The sequence below is a fragment of the Sander lucioperca genome, chromosome 5 (assembly GCF_008315115.2).
Source record: "Sander lucioperca isolate FBNREF2018 chromosome 5, SLUC_FBN_1.2, whole genome shotgun sequence".
NCBI classification, from domain to species: Eukaryota; Metazoa; Chordata; class Actinopteri; order Perciformes; family Percidae; genus Sander; species Sander lucioperca.
The window spans coordinates 24,327,538-24,335,717 of record NC_050177.1 but is presented as its reverse complement, the minus strand read 5'-3'; the positions used below and the strand labels follow the sequence as shown (position 1 = coordinate 24,335,717).

The window sequence follows — 8,180 nt, the reverse complement described above, 5'->3', positions numbered from 1 at the left end:
GACCCACGTCTACATTTACTACTTACACTAACGTGAACAACTTTAAATTTACAGGGTAGATAGACAATGGGTCAAGGACCACACCTACCAAAAATTACACATGTGGACCACTAGGTGGCGCTATAATGTTTTTTTGCCTTCAACTCCCACATTACACATCGCACATTAAAATAACTTACATCCACTTCTTCCTTGAATCAAGCTCAATGACAAGATATAGGCCACGCCCATTTCTGCTTAAAGGTTTTTTCACAATATTGCGCAATGTGCAAAACCAACTTTTTCGAACTCGTCCTAGGCCGTGTGACGGATCAGCACGAAACCTGGTACGTAGCATCTCCAGATGGACCTGACCAAAAGTTGCCCAAGGAATTCTGCTACATTAAAGTATGCGCATTTGACGACCAAACAAATATACCTAGCTAGCTACCATACACATATCATATCATATCTCGGCCAAATTAAATGTTATCAGCAAATAACTTGAGATCTTTGTTCAACATCCCACTACGATGCTCTGTACCAAATTTGGCGAAGATTGGCCTTTAGGGGGCGCTATAAGCAACGTTTATTTGTTTTGGCCAATAACTCAATGCTTTTGAATGGGGAATTTGCAATTGCAATATCTCTGCCACAGTAAATGCAATCAACATGAAACTTGTAGTGCTCGTTCGGCATGCCGCTCTGAGGCTCTGTACCAAATATGGCGAAGATCGGGTTATTAGGGGGTGCTATAATTGACGTAGACGAGTTTTGGCCCTTTTACTCAATGTTAATGGGATATTTGCAATGGAAATGTACCACAGACCTTGCAGCTCACACTTCTCAATATTTACTGAGGTTTGCCTCCTACCGTTTTGGTTTTGGTTTTTGCTTTTGTGTGCTCCCCTGGTGTTTTCCAATAAACAAACTACTTAACCCACTTGACAAAGTTGCTACAACCTTCACAGTGGACAAATGCAACTCTTTTCTCTCACTTTTTCAATCCAAAATCAACACCATTCATAGGCGCCGATACTGTGCAATTAAACATTGCATTCCAGTTGGTGCTAAGTGGAGAGTCTGTCATAGTGTGATTGGTTATGTTGGTGGCATTGATTCTTAATTTCCCACGAAGCACCCACGGAGGAAAACATAAATCAGCGCCTATGACGCCATTTGCAACAACTTGACCACCTCCCCTGCTCCTTCAACCACCACACCTGCCTCCCCCCTCCACCCTCTCGGTCACTCTCTCATTTTTCTCTGCTGTCTCCTGCGGTCAGGGGGGTTAAGAAGTTTGTTTATTGTAGAGAATTCTTAAAGGTAGTCCGTATATGCGTGGAGGTGAACTGTTGACCACTACGTTTCCAACAGCGGCGAACCGCAGACGTTGCGGCTCGCGCCTCTCGATGTTTAGCGACGTTTGCCTCCCCGCCGCCTGGCTTCGGGTTCCGCTTTCGCGCGTTCCCCCGGGCGTCGGGGGCAACTGGCGTGGGTGGCTTGGGCCCCGTCATAACTGCTTGCAGTTCTAGTTATGATTTGATACTATAAATAAAATTGAATTGAATTGAATTATCATGCAGAGCTGCATTACAGGTCGATAACGTGCAGATCAGAAAGAAAAACAGAGGGGATTGATCAAAAAGTCAGTGTTTTTAATGAGATTTTAATGACATGTATTGATCCAGTCCAAAGTAAAGTTGGCCTCTGAAGGCAGGGTTTCTGGCAAGGGCACAAGGAGGTGCACACTTGCTCCCACAGCCAGAAGTGCAACTGCTGCAAACATAGTGAGGCCTCGCCTGAGGATCAGCTGGGTAGTGGAGAGACGACAACCCTTCAGCTGCTGGACAACATGTCCCCGCTGTTTCTCCATCTTCCCATCATGGCGCTCAGCTCTCACAGACACGTAGCCTTCAACTGACTTGGAGGGAAAAGTATTATATTACTTTATTTTGTTGAGTGATATGGAGAACAAGCACGGTAAAACCTAGAAGGAAAGTTGTCAGATAATTGGTTTCTTGAACTCAAATGTCCACTGGAAATGATTGCACAGAAAACAACATAGAAAAGTCCATTGACAACAGTGTAAAATGAAAAGCCATTTAGGTTGTAAGTGTAAAGAATAACAGGCCACTTTCTGTCAGGTTGTCTGACAGGGCAACTGCGCTTAATAATGTCGTTGGTGTCTTTACCTGAGCTCGTTTCACAGCCTGCAAACAAGCAGATACAAAAACCCAACTGTCAATGTCTTCTTATTCATACATATAAGAAATAGCTTTTGAAATGTGTCAGATTTGTCTCAGCAGCTGATGCTGTAGAAATAAAACAAATTCTGCCGTTATATCTGAACAGCTGAAGCCTTGCATGATCCCGTCGGATTAGCTAGCAGCGTACCTCCTCTGTTATTCTCTTCCAGTTGAGATTAAAGATGACAATGATGTAGAAAATGGATTGTAAGAAGACAGAAATTAGCAGTCCCAGCCACAAACCTGTGGAGAAAAGACAAAATAGTCTGTCAAAGGCATAGCAGGCTTCACTTATAATAACAATAACCTGCTCTTCCTCTACAGCCATTTATTTGTCTTTAAAAAATAACAAAACATTGTCACTTTATATAATTACCCAAAACTCTCAGTTTTGCAACAAACATTAAAGTAACGCTCAGTGAAAGTCCTATGCAGTACTATCCAATGAAACTGGCCACAGCTGGTATCTTCTGTTGGCCCGTGCCCAAGAAGATGCCCATGGACACAAACTAGGATGGGGAAAAACATATTTCATATTTGACTTTTAAGACTTGATTTTGGCATCAAACTGCAAATACATTTTACTGGCTGTTAGACTCACCACAAGAGCATTAAAGAACTGAATGAAACAGTAAGCATTCATCAAATAGGAGACCAGACCTTAGATGTTCCTGAAATGATAATAAGGATTGTGATTGTGTACAATGTACAGTTATGTGAATGCAGCTGTAGAGACTCACACATCAGAGGTGAAGATGAAGCCAGTCTGATTTAGTAGCGCCAAGCACAGTACCTTCAACAACTGCAATGCTACCTGGAAGAGAGGGGCTGTGAACATTTTGAAGAAATCAAATGTTGATATATTAATATAAGCTAAAACAACAGAACATGTATATAACTGACCTGCAAGCGCTAATGACATCTTGCTGGTGAGGATCGCCTTGGCAGTGTCTCCTGCACCGAGAGCATGACCCACTCGGGCACATGCTGCAGCTTGAATACCAAGAGGGAACTATAGAATCATCATTTTGCAAAGAATGATTAAAAAATACATTCAGGAATCAGAAGTATAATAGACAAAATAAGAGTGTTCAAAAGATAAACCACAACTTTTATTTGTGAAAGGTATTTTTGAACTCATAAATCTGAGACATGTTCAGAGAAGACATTTTAAGTGAGAATATAACTCTCTGACATGTATGTTATGAAAGCCACCATCATCACAGCATGTTTTTTTCATTTTTTCATTATGAAAATATAGTTGGATTACCTGCAAAGAATCCACCAAACTCATAAACCCACCATTCGAAACATATCACTAATTTACTGGGAATGGCCAGTTTCATGTAGGAACCCCGATCCTGCTGTGATTCTACAGACCAGCCTGCAGGGGGAGAGAGAAACTTATTTATGTAGTCTAAAGAATGGAGGCTGAGCAGAGTGATACATGAAAGCATAGAATAACCATGAATATTAAACCCCTCACCTCCCCATGTTTTTACATGAAGCTTCTTCCACCAAATGTAAGCAAACAGAAAAGTGCAGATGTAAATCTGAGACAGAGTGTTGGCTGCTGCAGATCCACTGTAAGACATGCACACAGACATGTTGATATATCAGTGTGTGATATAGTTTTAATCAGGATCAGAAACAGTGTAAGTACACTTACCTAACAGCCAGATCCAGCCAGTAAAGAAAGATGTAGTTCGTCATCACGTTTGCTATGTTTGCCATGGCAGCAGTGTACATCTGTGGCAGTATTACACCCTGAGTACACAAACACCGGGTATGCGTTGAGTACCAAGTATACTTTTCCCCTCAGCAATTACATTAATTAAGACGTGTTGATTTTCTGAAATAAAAGAACTGTGCACAGGACATTAGTGCACCTGGTTCTGCTGATAAGACACTTGGAGCTGATGTAGAAACATTGTCTGAAAGACAAACATTTTTTTTTAAATAGACAAAAAATTAAGGGATAGCAGTTTCTCTATTCATCACAGAAAATGTCTCAGATTTGCTCATAAAGGTGAGAGAAAAAACACAACTCACTAGTACAGCAGGAAGGAAAGCTGTCATATACAGCTGGGCTATTCTGAAATCAAGAAGTCGTATTGAGATCCAAGGAAATTATAGTTTTAGGTAATATACACTGTTCAATATCATACTTAAAGTTCATTTATTTCCACTGCCACACAAAAACGTATTCATTGCAAGAAATGTTTGCCTTTCAGGAGAAATGATGAGGAAATTGTTGTATATGGACTTTGCAACCCTGAAGAAGTGGTGTGAGGCTACATCCAATCCATTTGATCAATATTTGGAATACAGATTATAGGCCTATGTCACGCAACAATTGAAGACCGGAAGAACATCTCTGAGTGGGGATACGGCTCTTCTGGTTAGCTTTATACAATGGCGGAGCCCAATAGATACTGCTGGACCAAGTCTCTCCGCTACCTGCCTGAAGTCACCTACGACGATGTGGTTGGGATTGTAAATAAACACTCTCAAAGTAAAAAACATTTTGAAAGACATTGCTGTTACGCTTAGGATTGTGCGTAGTGTAGTTTTTCTCCATAAAATCGCGGATAAAACATGGTTTTCTTAAAACAAGGTTGATTTCATACAGACTTCTAGCTTCTACAGGAGCAGAAACTTTCGTTTCACAACCACGTAGCTCGGGGTCAGTCTACTTCGGATGGTTTAGACATTATGGCTGATCATCTAAATCCTTATGGAGAAAGGGACCGGAAGTTCTGATTCCCTACTCTGCCTTCCGGAAGCAGGAAGTGTGATGTAGGCCTATTCTGCTTAGTGTATCTGTGGGCACCAGATTTTAATGCAGAGGTGTTTGCTACAGTTGAGAGGATGATGTCTCGAGTTCTGACTGAAAATCACAGAGGCTCTGAGTTCTAGATGTGAGTTTGGTACTGTTAGTTACCTGGCCACCTCAGGGTCCTGGCCCAGACATAACAGGACGGCCTGGGCATTAATGAGCAGAGCCCAGCAGGACAGACAACAACAGCAGGATGATGATGCCCCGCTGAAGGATCACTCCCACCCGCAGCAGGTTCTTACCACCAATGTCTGCACAACAGCACAGACCATGTTAATCATTTAAAAAAAAGGGTGTAATGAACAGTTGGGATCTGGAGTCAGTGAAATTGAGCAAAAAAGGCAAACCTGACACACTAAAGTATCGCATGCCAGTGCCCGACCACATCCTGTAGCTGCAGTGATAATATTTATGAACTGGAATGAAAATGAAACATATTCGAATGAGTCTGACGTGCACTTTGGGACTCTGATGTAAGCAATATTTCTATGACTCATGCGAGTAAATGTTCTTTACATTCCTTAATTTGTCAGGCTTGTGAGACAATTGTAATAGCTATCTTGCAGAGTTTATAGTTGTAATAATTTATTATTTATAATTTATTTGTTAATTAATTAACACCAACAGCTGCACCTCCAGTCACCAGTCCGTCAAGCTTCTGAAGTTTGCAGACGACACCTCCCTCATCGGACTCATCTCTGATGGAGACGAGTCCGCCTACAGGTGGGAGGCTGACCACCTGGTGACCTGGTGCAAGCAAAACAATCTAGAGCTCAACGCTCTAAAGACAGTGGAGATGGTTGTGGACTTCAGGAAGAACCCAGCCCCACCTGCCCCCATCACCCTCTGTGACTCCACAATTGACACTGTGGAGTCTTTCCGCTTCCTGGGAACTACCATCTCCCAGGACCTCAAGTGGGAGCTGAACATCAGCTCCCTCGTCAAGAAAGCACAACAGAGGATGTACTTCCTGCGACAGCTGAATTCAACCTGCCAAAGACAATGATGGTGCACTTCTACACAGCCATCATTGAGTCCATCCTCACATCCTCCATCACCATCTGGTACGCTGCTGCCACTGCCAAGGACAAGGGCAGGCTGCAGCGTGTCATTCGGTCAGCTGAGAAGGTGATTGGCTGCAATCTGCCGCCGCTCCAGGACCTATACGCCACCAGGACTCTGAAGCGTGCTGGAAAGATTGTGGCTGACCCCTCCCACCCCGGACACAAGCTCTTTGAGACACTCCCCTCTGGCAGGAGGCTGAGGTCCATCAGGACCAAAACCTCACGCCACATAAACAGTTTTTTCCCCTCCGCCACTAGCCTTATTAACAAGGCCCGGAATGACTCTCTCCACACCCCACTGTAAATACTCTGTACCTACTGTACCTACTCTGTACCTACTCTGTACCTACTCTGCTGTAGCGTTCCTTTTTACTACTGTTTAACTTATTTTACTATTTATTTAATTTTATTTTATCGTTATTAATACATACTGTGTGTATATGTTTATACTTATATTGTTTATATTCTTTTTATCCTTCTTATATTTGTATGTGTGACATGCTCCAACAACACCATGACAAATTCCTCGTATGTGCAACGTACTTGGCAATAAAGCCCTTTCTGATTCTGATTCTGATTCTGATTTCTTCCTTGAAATAACATCTCCTGCCATTTCCTTATGCTAACCTCCATAAGTCTGTGGAGCATAAAGATGACCACTTACAGCAGAAGCTAATCCATAGTCAGCCATAACTTCATTTCCCAGACGCCCACAGAACATTGTAACCACAAATGGAAGCAGATAATTGAGGATTCGAGAGAGCAGCTAGAAAGACAAACATGGACAATTGTGCAGTTGATACAGCGACCAGCGAACAGATGATACATTGTAAATTACAGTAAACACAAGTTACAATTAATTATAATGGCTCTCTCTGCAAATGAGCTATCACACTGTTATCACTTTGTAAGGTTGCAGCCACTGTTAAGACACTCTTTGAAACCTGGCAAGCACTGCTTCAAGTTAACTGATTTCTGCTTCTAAAACTCAGACACAATGATTTTTCCTGTCATTTCAAAACAACCACTCTTATTAATATTCTGGTCTATAAATCAAATTATTACATCTTAACCTCACACAGCTCCTGACAGACAGAGCATGATGTGTAAACAGTGCCAGTCCTTACCAGAGGCCCTGTCATCTTCAGGATGTGGTACAGTTCCTCTCTGTGGGCCAGGGGAACCCTGTGGTGCACCCACCTGCAGCAGAAAAGCTTTTCTCTGAACCCCTCCATGTCTGCAGGGCCAGAAACTAACGCAGGTTTTTCCACTGACTCCCTGGAGAGCATGAGTACAGAAAAGACCACTGCCTTTCTGTACTCATGCTCTCCAGGGATAGAATTCACCACTGTTGTGCAAAGTATTTTAAGGTATTTATTAATTCACTTGTGTTAGTTTCACAATTTACACTGTTACAATGAATCACTATCTAACTATGTTTTTTAGGTGGATACCAGAGATGCATTTAATTTAAAATTCAGACGTAGTTCAAATTTAATTTTGCGTTCCATTGCATTCACTTTGTGAATGATTATAAGTCCAATAGATGCTATTGTGGCAGAATAGGAAATCACCATAACCTGCCTTGGTTCTAGCTTAGTGTTGTCAGATATGATATGTGAACAGACAGAAGGTGTGAAGTCATGATTTTTAAATACCTCTTTTGCATATTAATGACTGCACAGGTTTCCTTTGAAGAAGTAAAAAGCAGTCCAATTAGTCTCCATTAATTTAGGTAGACATGTTCATTAAAGTGTTTGGGGGTATAAAACATTAACATGTCATATGGTTCTGTGTCCTACTGAAGAGCAGAAAGGTTAACTGGTCAGTGCTCTGGAAACATCCCAAATGAAATGCAGCCCTCTGCTGCTATCAGGCAGAAAACATATTTAGCTAGCCATCTGTAGCAGAGTGATAGCATGTATCAGTGCAAGTAAGATTCCTGTTTCATAGATCGAAAAAATATTTGCAGTTAAGGCACGTGGTGCCTCAAAAGCTGGTGTAGAAATTGGTGTGGAAATAGATAGATAGATAAATAGACATATAGAT

The 8,180-nt window shown here is 41.9% G+C and overlaps 1 pseudogene; it reads right to left on the bottom strand.

Annotated features, from left to right (window-relative positions):
• Window positions 1-1,664: 1,664 nt before the first annotated feature.
• Window positions 1,665-7,388, bottom strand: LOC116048324 (annotated as a pseudogene).
• Between the last annotated feature and the right edge of the window lie 792 nt (window positions 7,389-8,180).